Source organism: Gallus gallus, chromosome 4 (assembly GCF_016699485.2).
Source record: "Gallus gallus isolate bGalGal1 chromosome 4, bGalGal1.mat.broiler.GRCg7b, whole genome shotgun sequence".
Lineage (NCBI taxonomy): Eukaryota > Metazoa > Chordata > Aves > Galliformes > Phasianidae > Gallus > Gallus gallus.
The window spans coordinates 23035680-23050652 of NC_052535.1; the positions used below are offsets into that span (position 1 = coordinate 23035680).

Below are 14973 nucleotides of genomic sequence, written 5' to 3' on the forward strand. Positions count from 1 at the left end.
GTAGGAGCTGCCACTACTTTCAAAGGGAGTGCTAGGTTAAAAAAAAGAATTAAGACAGTTATTTTTGAAGTATTAAATAGACATTACCAATTCTGAAACACTATCAGTTAATGCTTTCCCTCTCACAGTTTTTAAGAACTTGTTAATTAGATTATGCTTAGTAAATTATAATAATTACATAAACAATGACGATAATTGACATACTATTTAAATTCCAGATTGCAAACTTTTTCTGTAAACTCTCAATTTCCTTCAAGACGTACTTTTTTGGCATGAACCATCACACTTCTCAATGGCATAATTTGTTTTTGAATAATAACTCTTGATTGAGACTTAGAACTTCTGAATTCTGTTCTCAGCTCTGCCAAAAGACACATCAATCTGCAAAAATCTATAGTCAGTCAAATGCTTTTGTTTCTTTGTGTAAAATGGAATTTCTAATATTTTCCTTGCAATTGAATTGTGAGGCCAAGTTCATTTCTCTCATACATTTAAATACTTTTATGTGGACAACTAAACTCAAGATGAAAACAAAGGTTTACATTCTTAAGTGGATTTTATTAAGCAATGTATATAAAATTAAATGATTTTCTCATTGCTCAAAGAAAACTGTTTTGTATAAATAGCAAGACTGGAAGCAATCATTTAATAACAGATCATTTAATAACTCTGGGAAAATATGATCATTTCAGAACAGGCTTGAGTCACCACAGGCATCTATCTGCACAGGCAAACTTTGCTAAATAACTTTCCAACTGAAAAGTTTCATGCTTTCATACAAATTCAGACATTTTCTATCTTTCATTTGGAGTTTCCGAAAACTAACCTACTGCAGCCTAGCATATGTTAAACTGCAAGCATAATGTGTAATGATAAAGCATGAAAAATTTAATCATTCCATTCAAAATCTTAACAGAAAAATGTGTCTATTTGCTGTACGCTGATATAACGGAAATGCAGTCAATTAATAATGGCATGGATTCAACACAAGGCATTTGGGCAGGGTTTTCTTCACAATCAAGCTGCAAGTCAAAACGCCAAAATAAATGTTTTTTCCAGAAATGTGAATATAACTTAGCATTTAACAACAGAAAAGTAGGACTTACAGGTAAAGCAATCTTTTAGCAAATTTCTGCTATGCAGGAGCTTCACATGGCCCTTCACATTACTTCCTGGTTTCATTTCCTAGAATAAACAGAAACAAGTGATATGAAACCAGCTATACTGTGTTGAAATATCATATAATGTATACAAATAGCCTTAAATCATGCTGTAAAACTTTGGAAAAAATATTAATACTACTGTCTTTCAGATCATATAAGGTCTGATCTGAAAGTAATGCCTCTAATTTTATTACGTTGGGCCATGATGCAGATGGTGGTGGTATGGCAGCAGAGATTGAACCTTCCCACCAAACACTCCATTACACGTTGTGACAGATGGCAGCAGAGGGGCAGTCTGACAAAATGGCTTCTGATATGGAAGTGTGTGTGAAGCAAATGGGTGTCACTGAATTCCTCTATGAGGAAAAAACGGCACCAACAGACATTCACTAACACTTGTTGAACACTGATTGAGACCAAACAGGAAATGTGAGCACAGTGAAGCAGTGAGTGGGTGGTGTGTTTCCGCAAGAATGTGGTAAGCAGGCTCTTGTTCATTGCTGGTGAAAAATGCACAGATAACGGTGGTGACTATGTTGAAAGATAGTATTTCATAGCTGAGAATTTGCTCTATCATACTGTGCTCTTTGTATCTGTTGTAGTTTTCAAGGAAATCAATAGGCAGCATTACTGTCCAAGCAACCTACGTACAAATAATTGTAACACAACACTTCTGGACTTGAACAGTAGTCTTAAATAATATTTATCATTTCCTATATTTCTATATATTTCTATAGACTCTCAAACTGATGCGAGATTATTCTTGATCTCACTAAGCACAGGAAAACTATGCATGAAGTTCCTAACTATTAGGATAGTTATAGGATAGCTATATTATGAACTAATAGTTCATAACTATTCCGTACTAGTGGAAAAAGCCTTTTTGCAGACACACATATAGCGCTTGCAAAGCATCATTAAAGGATAAATAAAGCTTAATAAAACAAAAAGACCAAAATACATAATTAGTTCACTAGCAATGTTTTTATACATATTTGCTTTCCAAACAAAGAGTAAAATATAATAAAGATTTAATTGAACTAGCTGTCTTAAAAGGGAACAAATACAAGCTCAGTCGAGCAAAGCACCCAAACCAGCTAAACAAACAAAAGTCATACAAGAGCAAGCACTGGATGTTCACAGCAGGCAACTCCATGCTGAGACCCCCCAGCCAGCCTCCAACTTGTGGCCTGGAGAAGATGGCTTCTTCCTGGGAGTTTGGGTGTCATGGAAAGGCTGCAGCAGACTATCACCCACTGCTGCTTATACGTGAGACAAACAACGTCAGGAGAGATCAGTAAAGCAGCAAGCACTGACTACACAGCTGTGGCAGTTTCCTCTCTCATTTCTTCCAGACAAGCATGAGAGCACCCATGTACTTAGGGAAACGCCTACCAGACAGAAATGTTGGGAAAGCTCTTCTACCTCTCTTCTGGGAAACCAGCACGTTCAAACAACTGCCTGGAAGGGCCTGTCCCCCAACGTTCATAGCACAGAAAACAAAAATAAGTACTTTAAAAAGTCTACCTGCAGTTGCATAACTATAAACACAATGGGTTCACAGAAACAAAGGCAGGATAGATTGCATGACTGAGTGCTGCTTTGGTGGATACCAGCTCTTTGCCAGGAAAACAAAGAGGCAGCATTTTCCTTTCCATGACAGAACATGGGAAATGCAAGCAGCCCTGCTTCAAGATAGACATGAGCCACCTGAGAGCTGACAGCCAAGGATCAGTGGGTCAGACAACATGATAAAAAGATGAAGTAGGTGAGGCTTTTACCATGTAACAGCAAGAATGTTTGAACCATGTTTGCAGGCTCTGGTGCTCATGGGGAACTTGAATCACCCCAGTGTGTGCTGGAGGAAAACACAGCAACATATAAGCAATCCTGGAATAATTGGAATGTGCTTGCAACAACTCTGGCATAAGTCACCATGCCCTTACAGAGAAGGCAATCCACAGCAACCTGCACCGCGTTAGGACAATTGTCACCAACATGTGAGAGAAGTGATACTGCCTGTACTCAGCACTAGTGAGATAATGCCAGGGCCAGTCCCAGGCTCCCCGGTACAAGAGAGATGTGCATACTTGAAAGGTATGAAAGTGATTAATGGATTGAGACATCTTCTGTATGAGGATGGAGTTGGACAAGCTCAAGCAGCCCCTTCCAACCCCAACAATACCATGATTCTGAAAAATGTTTATTTAAAAGGTCCCCGCTAAAGTAAATTGAAAATAGGTTATAATTCATCACCCATGAAACACTTTCCCTTAGATGCATGAAAAAAAATCCGCAACCGACTTCATTGTGCTTTACCTGGTGTAAAAGACACAAAAGTGATAGACAAAAGCTACCAGCATACAATAATCCTGACTCAAAGCCAGTATGTCTTTTGGCCTTCCTCATATTAATGGTAAGACTTTACTACTGCAGTTTTGTAGAAGTAATGGAAGAAATTTTGATAATTTGGGTCCATTTCATTGTACAACAAGGGCTCTACAAGTTTCCTCAGTAATTTCTGCCTCAAACTTACCTCATTTTTCCTATGTTGAAACAGCAGAAAACACACCAGTATATATCTTCTAGAAGACATTCAGCAGGGGTATTTAAAATGGATTAACAACATATCAGATGTATTTTGTTTAATTATAAGAAATACCCCTACAAACAAACATTACTCTTACTGCTCTCAAAAGATTTCTTTAAGATACACTCTAAAAATATGAATCAGTTATACAGTATTCGGTGGTATGGTATTTCCTAATTAAATCACTAATGAAAAACACTGACGGTTGTATGTACAGGCACAGGTTTGTGTTTGCATAACCCAAGAACAGCTTCAACACATGGAGAAATCAACCCATGGATTAAGTTTTATAACCCATCAAGAGTAGTAGAGATACACTAAAGCTTTAAAGTGTGTGTGTGTATATATATATATAATTATTTTTAATTGTCAGCGTATTATTTACAAAAAATCCCTTAGCAATTGAAATCATAAATTCTCAGAATGCTTTATTTTTTCATTTTTTTTAACAAGTTTGCCTTTCAGATTTTGAAAAGATATAGCTACTAAATATATTTCAAATTCTCTACTTATTTTTCTGAGAGAAGAATTAAATAGCACATGACTACTTCATTCATTGCCAGAGAGAACAAAGAATGTATGTTAGATCAACAGAGTATTCCTGCACATATGTACTCTTACAAAAGGACGTTGCATGTATGCCACCACATGGGTATCTTTGGGTACCACCGGTATCATGTTGCTAGGGAAACCAATACTGCACCCAACAATTCCAAACACATTTCACTTTTAAACAGGATGGGTATTCATTTTACTTATTTGTCTATTTATTAACAAAGAAATAAAGCTAGCATACGAGGATACAGAAGAGTTCTCAATAGCCAAGAGTATGTTAAGCTATGAAAATCTTAACATCTGAAATACAAAGTTTTTCCATTCCATAGCTTTTGTGTACTGATGTAACTTCAGAGGCTTACCCAAAAGGAAGTATAACAGCATAAAGTTAGGATGTAACTGATTTTGTATATAACAGAAGATGGGGCGGATAAACCCCACTATTTTCTTTGACACGTTACAACACCCAAAACTTCGAGAAACCTTACTGCTGAACTATTCACATTAGGCAGTTATTTCATTTCAATGGCATAAGATAAAATACCATGAAAATATACTATCCCATTTAAAGGAAAACACAGCAAGTTTGCTACAGAGAGCTGTGTTTTCAAATTTTAGCTAGTAGTGTATCCATTAAAAGAAAGATGAACCAAGGAAGTATGTTACACAGATTTCAGCTCATGTTTTCCTGTTGTTTCACAGAACATTACACAATCTCTATTCAATACCTGTATCTGTTTTATCTATCTTGGTCCATCTGCTCTGCAAATGTTCTCACAAAGCAGTTTCCCATAGCAACATCAAATATCACAGTCCCAGTCTTGCATTGAAGCACTCTAACTGATCCACTTCTGAATTTCAAGCACCATCTTTTTTTTCCTGCAGTACTTAACTAAATAAGAAATAAATGGAGTCTTTCACCAAAGAAAAAGCACACAAGTGAAAGAAATACCCATGAACATAACCCCTGCAATTACGGTTTTGGTTCTGCATTATCATGCTATTTTTGAACAGAATGATATTCAAGCCGTATTTGGCAGGGGCAGGAGATAAAATAACTGGTGACCTGTTGATCGTTTTTCCTTGATTAGAGTTTCAAAGTCTTTTCCTTATGTATAGAAAAGCAAATGATGCATAAGGTTTCAAGATTTAAAGAACAAGAATACACTATGCTGGATGTAAGTTTTAGAACAAAAAGCCCACAATGTTAGCCTGCTCCAGGACAACAAACATTATCTACAAACTATCAGTGATCCAAATTTTTCCATCTTCATGTTTACAATGATCAAAGAAATAAAAATGAAATTTCTGCAATACATTTTCACAAAAATTAAATACAATTAACAGTAACAGTAATTTCCCATAAATACCTGAAATTTCAATGGAGAAGCTATCAAGAGAAATCCTGACCAAATTTAAGTAGTAGTAGGCATATACAAGATTGATTTTTAAGTAAAGATCTTTTGAAAAACTCAAAATAATAATAAAAAAAAACAGTAAATACCATAAATTAGTTTTGAGTACAAGGGTCCTGTGCATTTATTGTGAAACTGTAACAGACTTGTTGAATTCATTAATTTACAGCTTTCACAGTAGGAGAATTTTCCTAAGGTCTAATATTTGTACTTTAGATTTGTTGGCCCAAAACAATCAGAAGCAGCTAGGAATAGGCCCTCTGGTGAGTGAAACTGTAATCATAGATTCTGTGTCACTTCTACACTACCATTGTTCTGTATTTTATAACTTGGAGCTACTTCAAAAATACCCTACATATGTTTATGCAATCTCAAAACCAAAGTAAACAACAAGATCAAACCCTCACAACATTTTTAAGTATGTATTCTTTTCACTTATACATTTACTTGCATTATTCACGGTTTTCCCCAAATATTCTCGTTTGCTCATCTTTGAATTTGAACCAAACAAACTTTACAGATTAATACAGATCTCTGGCCTTCCCAATGAAGTTCTTCTGTACTGGAGTTCTGATGTTCTTTCATGGAAAGACTTATTGCTTACCTTGAACATAAATATGTACTATATAGCAAATCTGGCACTTCTACAGACCACAGAAGAGATCTGCAACAGGAGGACCACTCCACTTGTCTGCCGCATACACTAGAAGTCCCATTGGCTTTATTAATACATGCAAAAATTGCTGGGCAGATAAACCGCAAAAGAAATCCAAAAACTCTTTGCCTGAAAGCAGAGCACCATGTGAAATCTCTCACTACAAAAGCAAAATATTACTTAGGTAAGGTTACCTGCCACCTTCCCAATGATTTTGTACTATCAAATCAGCCAAAGAACACTGCCTGCAATTATTGACAGCTTCTACCCACAGTTTATTTCTTGAGCAAAACCAAGTAGCAGTGACTTGTCATCAGCCACCAAGGAGATGCTAAAATAAAGTAATTTAATTCCTTAATTGCATGAAGTTAACATGTGTTTTATTACCCTTTACTTAATACAACTTTTACTCTTGTTTTCTGATAACTTGATCTACACGTTTACAACCAGTATTTTAGCCAAAATTAGAGTGCTAGTCATAAGTACATTGCTACATGTTTTCATCAAGCCTCAATTATTCTGTTTTGCTTTTCCACAAGAAGACTGGATTTCTACTAATTTTAATGTACCACAGTAAAAAAAAATATCAGTGATAAAATCATAAGGACTACCCAGCTTCATTACACGCAACAGATACATGTGAACTACATAACTGGCTAGAAGATGAGAACATTTTGAAAAATAGTTTTCAAATACGCTACTTCAAAAGTAATGATCTAAACTAAGAATAAAAAATGAAATCTTTAAGGACTAACATCTTACTTTCTCTGACGGTGTCTGAAAGACTATAAAAGCCTTTAAATTATTAGAATCTATTCCAGAAATGGCTAAGCAGTCCCTACCGTATTCATTTATCCTTTGTCCTTTTAAGCTTTCAGGGTGCTGTGTAGCCATAGTAACTATGCCTTTTCTCTGTGAAATCCATTAGCTGGTTTCAATCTGGAATTCAATGGTAACATAAAATCAAAGCCAAAGATTAAAAAAATATATACGATAAAGAAAGATTATTGTGACAAGCATTTATTTTAGAAGCAGTTTCTGCATCTTTATTTCTTAGCCACAACAGCAAAAGAAACCAAAAGTTCAAAAGGACATCAAAAGATAAATTCAAATTGTCTTTTAAACCCTGGTCATCATCAGGAATCACACATTTCCGTCTCAAACCAGATCTCACAGCAAAACTAGCTGTTCTCCACATTAAGCCAGTCAGTGCAACTGACTGGCTGGTCACCAGTGACAAAGGACAACGCATGAGCTTGCCCCTCACAATTGCACTTCCCTTCCAGCAGCAGGCTAAGTTGAAGGTATCTGGAAGACCAGGATTTACACTGCAAAATATGGGATTCCTCTTCCATGTGGACAGCTTTGAAAGAAGGTAAGTGTTGCAAAAGACTAGGCTAAGCTTTATCAGATCATATTTGGATATGATGGTTTTTGTCATAGGACACTTCAGCATCAGCTTAGCCTTGACACAAGTTACACAAGAACTGGCCCTAGTGACATTGCCACTGTTTGCTTGAACCCTCCTGGCCAGCAGTTACACCTGGGACCTAGCAGGAACTACATTTTTCAGCAAGAAAGTCAGAATCGGCACCGCTGGAATACACTGCGCAGGCCACTAACTTAAAAATTAAGGACTCCTCAGGTCTTCGATGTATTAGATAGCACATTCCTTAACTAAAAATTTTCATTGCTACCTCAGCAGTTGAGCTGTCAAGTTCAAATTCTGCTATATTCATTATATACTCCCATTCACATCTGCATTAAATGGAATCAAGCATGACTCAGACAAAAGTGAAACGTCTGCCAAGGTAAGAAAGCTTTGATAGTAGTTCTATTTGCTATCAAGTATGTTCCATTTATGATGGAATTCTTGAATATTAAAAAAGCTTCTAAATTCACACAGCATTAGACAAAGTTTATTTGAAATAATCAGTTGTTGCTTCCACACACAATCCATGAAGATACACTCCTGTATAACCCGGCGCAGATAATGGGTGTTGGCACGAGGCACAAGAATACACCTGAAGGAAAATGTAGGCATAAAACAGAATCAAATCTTTTGTCCTATACTACCACCAAAAAATAAAATAATAAAAAAAATAAAAGCAGCATGCTAGAAACATGAGTGACAGTGTCCCTGGACACTACCCCTACAGAAGCTGAACTGTGCCTGTTTCAACAGGGAAAAAGCACAATTCCTGCTAACAACTGAAGAAATATCAGCATTTTATTTCCACTTTCCAGCTGCTCCTTCTGCTGCCTCTTGTGCTTTCTACTACAAGCAGAAACACTGAATTCAGTTGAAGAAGAAAACCAAAATTTCATGAGATTTACCCAAATCAAAAAATTCCACTCCTCTCATATAATGCACAATTCATTAAAGTTAATAGCAGAACTCCCACAGATTTCACTAGGGCAAAGACCTAATTCTCTGCATCTTTACGAAACGTTGGAATTCAAGGCCACGTTTTCTGTCACTATGGTAAAAGACCAAGTCACATCATCATAGTTTCTGCACCCAACTTGGCCAATGAGTCTGTCATCTTCAGCTGATCCCTGATCTAAAACAGAAGGGCAGCATTTTTCATAAGCCAGAGTGTGAAGCCCAGTAGCAGCCCCAACTTTCCTGGGAGTTCAATGCAAAGAAAAGAGGTAGAAAATTCATCTTTCCAAACCTTCTTTGTGCTGTCTTTCAAATAAAAACAGGTAAATTCACATTAAAATCTAGTGAGTACATTGAGAAAGCAGGGATGCTCTTAATGGTTAGAACATTTTGACAAGACATCAGAAATCTCACTGAATTAAGCACTTCCAAGCACTATGAAATTCAATGTCAGAAACCTTACTACTAAAAAACCAAAACTACTTCTTTATGATGATGGCGTAATTCCATCTATCAGGTTACAGAACAAAGTACTTTCCATATATATTGGCCGTACAATCTGTGAACAATAATATTTGGAGAACAGAGCAAGATATGGTTGGACTGGATGACCTTGGAGGTCTTTTCCAACTTTGGTGATACCATGATTCTATATATCAGCACTTTTCCCACCCAGAATTCTTGTTGCAAAAGGCTTATACATGGAAGCAGCACTGATGGGACAACTCACAAGAAATCAAATCAAGCTCTGGGAATAGAAATTACCTATGAGTGGAGAGTTGAAAACAAAACTCAGAAAAACTGGAAATTTGATACAATACGAATAGGTGTAGGTGTTCCCAGAAGACTTGTATGTTGCTACAGAATCCAAGGAGAGTTTTTGCAAACTGTCCAACTTTGAATGTCCTGAAAAACAGAAGACCTTTCTGACTCCCACAAGCTTCATGTAAGAATATACCACTCTCTTTGAACGTGCTTATTTTTGTTAACTTAGCATCCATCTACATTTATTCCATACTTGATTTTTTCAAAATTCAAAAGCAATTATTCCTCCCTTTTTTTAATTGATCTTCCAGTTTATTAAATAAGACTAAAGAAATCCCAACACGCAAAGCCAAGTATTTTCATAGCTTTGGGTTTTGCTGCATTAAATTCTAAGAGTTTAATGCCTTTAAAGCTCAAGAGTATTCTAGCATGTTTAAATGATGAAGTAGCCTTTTCCCAAACCTGTGGTACTGGTTAAACTTGGAAGAGCACTAGTCTTGGGAAGTTCAATTTTCCATGACATTAGAAAACAACAGATGACCCTACAAATAAAACAACCTGATAATATTTTTACCAGAGGATGCCTGGAGAAGTTGCTTTCTGTGTGAGAGGATATGACTTTTCACAGCAGCATCTCTGCTCACCTCCACTCCAACTTGCTGCAGTTGTCATGGCTACCATTTTACACGGCCATAGACTAAGTAATGATCTCACATTCAGTAAAACCCCAAAGGCTCTGAGCTTGTAGAATGTTTCAGGATTTGCAAAGAAATTCTGCCATGAAATTTCACTGAAAGATTGGCAGGTGCCAACTAGCATTCAGACAAAAGCTTGTTTTGAAGAGCAAATTCTTTTCATTTGCAGTTCTGTCACAATGAAGGTATAGGAACTAAAACCATGGTGTGACTCATTGATTATATTCTGATCATTTAGACAAGTAATTTTAATGAAAATTCAAGTGGATTTAAAGAGTGAGTTGGAACCAAATGTAACCAGGTTTTCCTTTACGAATTAAAAAAAGAAGAAAAATCTTAAACTGTTTCCTAAATCACACCAGAGTAAGCAGAACTTACAGCTCTTATAGAGTCATGTTCCTCACAGAGTTTCTACACATCCAGGTGAATGAGAACTTGAATCAGGAGCACAAAATACACCAACAGCAACCATTCTCCTAAGGTTTAGAGATGACAAAAGTCACAGTGATGACAATCTAAAAGGCAGCTGTTATGCCCACAACAGGTAAATCACTGAATTTAGAACCCATCCAGGTTACATTGATGCCATGCCAAGGCAAAGGTATCTAACAAAGTTATGTGAATGTCATATCTACTCATCTATTAGTGTATAAACAATTTGTAAATCATAGTCAGAATATCAGAAGCTCAACAGTATTAAGGAGAACAATGTTATTTTCATATTCATCTTGTGAAAATCTGTTTATCTGTTTATCTGTTTATCTGTTTATTGATCTTTTATATGCAGAGCAACATGGTCCTGCATTTGCTCTCTTAAAACTCTGTTCTTATGTGAACGTACTTGAAAATTTCATGCTGGTTCTAACCTTAGAATAACAAGACCAAAAGCCATTTGTGAGAACTCAGCCCTCTGCAATATATGCATTTGTTTCTTAGTCTGTCTGGGATCTCCAGAGTCTGCTTCCAACCTCAACTCTTCTATGATTCTGCTAAGTACTAACAGCTCTGGCTTAAAACAGAACCTGCTTGAGGTTTCCCTCCCACAGTGAGAATTACTGTGCCTATTCAATATTTTGTTACAATCCACTTTGTTGTTGCACAGTGTCAGACTTTATGAGCAACTAAACTCACATATTCTCATTATCAACTATTTTAAAGGGACAATTCTTATACTCATCATTACCACTGATGCCCAACTAATTTCCAAACAAAACTTCAGTCTTTCCCTGACATTATTGAACAAGAGTGCTGAGGCACATAAAAATACCTTAGATTAAAAATAAAGACAAGCATTTATAGGAGCAAGAATTCTGCAATTTCTCAGCAGCCTTTCAGAAATGATTTCATACTGTGATCACATGGATTTTAGTGTGTGAATTTTTCAAAGTATCAGCTGTTTTCCCAGTGCTGGTAAGTTTTGTCCTTGGTATCTCCCACAATTAAGTTCCAACCACCCTCATTACTATACAAAACAGATCTTGCATTTCACTCCAAATTTAAGAAGGTGTTCTCAGCATTTTTTAATCCTCTGTGAAGTTAGCGGTACCTCTCCTTTCGTATTTCACGCTTATGAGAAGACTTTTAACATTTAAATGGTATGTTATACATCTGTAACCTCCTTTTATGTTGTTTTGATGCTTTGTGAACAGAATATTCATCTAGCACTTAAACTAATATTTAATTGAAGAAAATTGAGTTCTGCATAGCTCATGAATTTGATAGTTCGCAATACCTTGCTGCCATCCAGCAAGCTGTCATGTGGAAGTACCACATGGGGAATTATTACACACACTACATACTCCAAAATATTGTCTCCCATTTCAGAACCTCATTCCTCATACAGTCACAGGGAGACATTCTGCCTCTTCCTGAAACATTTTCCTCCTATCTCTGAATCCAGTCAGATTTTCTTTCCTCACTAAAAATCATGATTAGTTTCTTTTCAATCTGCTGAATTCATTTTAACCTACGTCTCTTCAAACACTTTTGGTCACCAGTAGGCTGCTGCAATGATTCTTCTAGGCACGAGAAAGAAAGTGACAACTAGGGAAATAATAAAAATAAAAATAAAAATATCCCTTGGGATATTACTGACCTAGTGTTTATGAATCTACATCATCAGAATCTAAAACTAAGCGTAAGACAAGATACATACACTTCGCTGAGTCACACATACAGACGAACAGCATCCCTCACAGCTAAACCAATAAAGTCTTACTTAATAACTTAAAGAATGTACATTTTAATTCTTTCACATTTAATTCACATAAAATGAAAATGTTACCTCAAAGTTTAGATTAAAAAAAGGTTTAAGTTAGTGCCGAAGGAAACCCACGGTAACAAGATAAACATGCAGAACAGTCTCTTACCAATGCTAGCCTCTCCAACAATTCTTGTCAGTCTAAAATTCAGTATATTATTCTTAAAACATTAATTGTGTAAATCCTCTACTTTCTCGGCTAGAAAAGATACACTGTTACATCTTCAAATCAATTAAACCTAAGCTTGAAACCGTAATTCCTCTAGAAAACTTCTGAAATGCATTTGCCAGATAATCATAGAAGCACAGACTGACTGAGGTTGAAGGGCTCTCTGGGTCCATCAGGCCCAGTGCCAGCCAGGCTGCCCAGAACATATCTGGGTGACTTTGGGAGATTCTAAGGAGGAGAATCCACAGTCTATCTGGGCAGCCTGTGCCAGGGCTTCAACACCTGCACGGTGCAGAAGTGTTGCCTAGTGTTTAGAGTGAGCCTCCTGTGCTCCAGTCTGTGCACACTGCCTCTTCTCCCATCACTGAGCATCACTGGAAGAGCCTGGCTCCATTATCTTTTCATCATTCCTTCAGGTTTTTGTACACATTAATGAGACACTCTCTCCCCCCGCCCCCCTTAGCCTCCTTATCTCCACGCTGAACAATCCCAGCTCTCTCAGCCTCCCCTCACAGGAGAGGTGCTCCAGGCAGCCCTTCATCACCTTGGTAGCCCTTGGTTGGACTCTCTCCACTGTGTCCATGCCTCTCACATACTGAGGGGCCCAGAACTGGATACAGCTTAGATGTGGCCTCGCTGATGATGAGTACAGAGTACAATATAGCATATCTTCAATTTCTCAACTGGATGGCTAGAGTTAAGAAAAATCTTAAAATTCAACATGAAATCAAAAGCATTTTTACCTTAACTTTTATTTTTCTTCATTCTCAAGGAAAAAAAAAAAAAAAAACACAGTTCAGCTTCATTTTACTCGCACAAAAGCAAGACCTTCCCAAATTTTATCTCTAGTAAATACTCACAGAATAACAGCACTTCAAACCACTACAACATTGCATATATTCTATACTTCATAAACTCAGGCTAAAATACTATTTAGCCACTCAAAATGTAACAAAATCATCATTTGCCTCTTAAAAGCTTTTCTTGGTGCTGATTTCTGCAGACCAAGAAGACTTCAACAAAATTGAAAGAGTGTTAAAAGCGCAGAAAGAATAAAGTTGAGTTCTGCAATTTAAACTAAACTCAGCACTTGTCTATACGCTTCCTGTGTGCCACTGTATAATATAAAAGCATATCAAATTGACCAGAGCTTCAGATGGATTTGCCCACGCTACCACATTAAATTGAAATGATCCAAGAATGCTAAAAGGACATTCAAACTTGCATAGAATGTTTTACTTCAAAATTAATGAGAACAACGAAATCCTAAAATAAATCTCTTTCTAAAGGGTAAGCAGTATGAAAACAACAAGTTGTACACAGACATCACTTCCCACTCCTATCTCTGCACAGTACATTGCTTTTCTCTGGTCCCAGATCAAGCCTGAACTTCCAGCAACCCACTGGCTTCTAATGAACTCCATGCAGTTCCTTGTTAACCTTACACATAAAGACATTCCTAATCACCTTAAAAATTGGCCCTGCAGAAAAACACACAGTTTTGTTACTCAAAAGCCCATCTTACCTCCTGTTTTAAGACTTCTAAAAGCTAGGTGACAGTCTCCCGCTTCCTGTACCATCCAGCACTAGGAAAGCATCTCCCCAGATGAACCTGCAAGGCGGTTGCTGTGTCCCCTTCCTTCCCAAGATCCACACTCAACCAATTTACAGCACCCAGAGGAAAGCAGCCCTCTTCCACACAGCTGCTAACCCTTCCAGCAGAACAGGATACAGAACCTACAGAAAGCTGCAAATAGCACCAGCTGTCCTTCATACATGCAGACTCTACACCAATAAGGTAGAAAATGTGGGCAATGTTGGAAGGGCTTGAATAAATTCTTATGAGAAACATCCTATTGCAATAGGTTCCTTCCTTGTATCTCAATAGCATTTGTTCTTTGCTACTTTGTGATGTTCTTCCAATAGATTCTGCCTGAATGAAGTATTACATGCTGGCTAGCATGCTCTTAAGGCTCCCATAGAAGAAGCTGGCAGGCTTTTGTTATTAATTACTTCAGATATCAAGTTCTGCATCTTAAAGCTCAGCATCTAAAAGCTCCATCACTGTGTAGCACTTAAATAAATATCCCCATTATCAAGTGTATTTTCCACATCATCAGTAGATGTTGAAGACGTTCTTGCTATTACAGTTCATTTAAAATTGAACTGAATTGAAAAAGGAAATGATCACCTTGTTATTGGTGCTAGCTGAAAACTGGACCTTAAGGGAAAGAGAAAAAAAAGGAAACAAAATTCAAACCCACCACTAACAGTTAACACCCAGGCAAGCCTACCAGGAATGTTAATAGAAAAAGTCTAC

The 14973-nt window shown here is 37.0% G+C and overlaps 1 protein-coding gene across 3 annotated transcripts in view; it reads right to left on the reverse strand.

Moving 5' to 3' along the window:
• Positions 1 to 14973, reverse strand: part of MARCH1 (membrane associated ring-CH-type finger 1) — a 220403-nt gene that overhangs the window by 151077 nt on the left and 54353 nt on the right. For all 3 annotated transcript variants that reach the window (XM_004940913.5, XM_015285291.4, XM_015285292.4), the window contains exon 2: positions 1107 to 1185. The gene's annotated coding sequence lies outside the window, so the exon portion shown is untranslated. The remainder of the gene's footprint in view (positions 1 to 1106; positions 1186 to 14973) is intronic.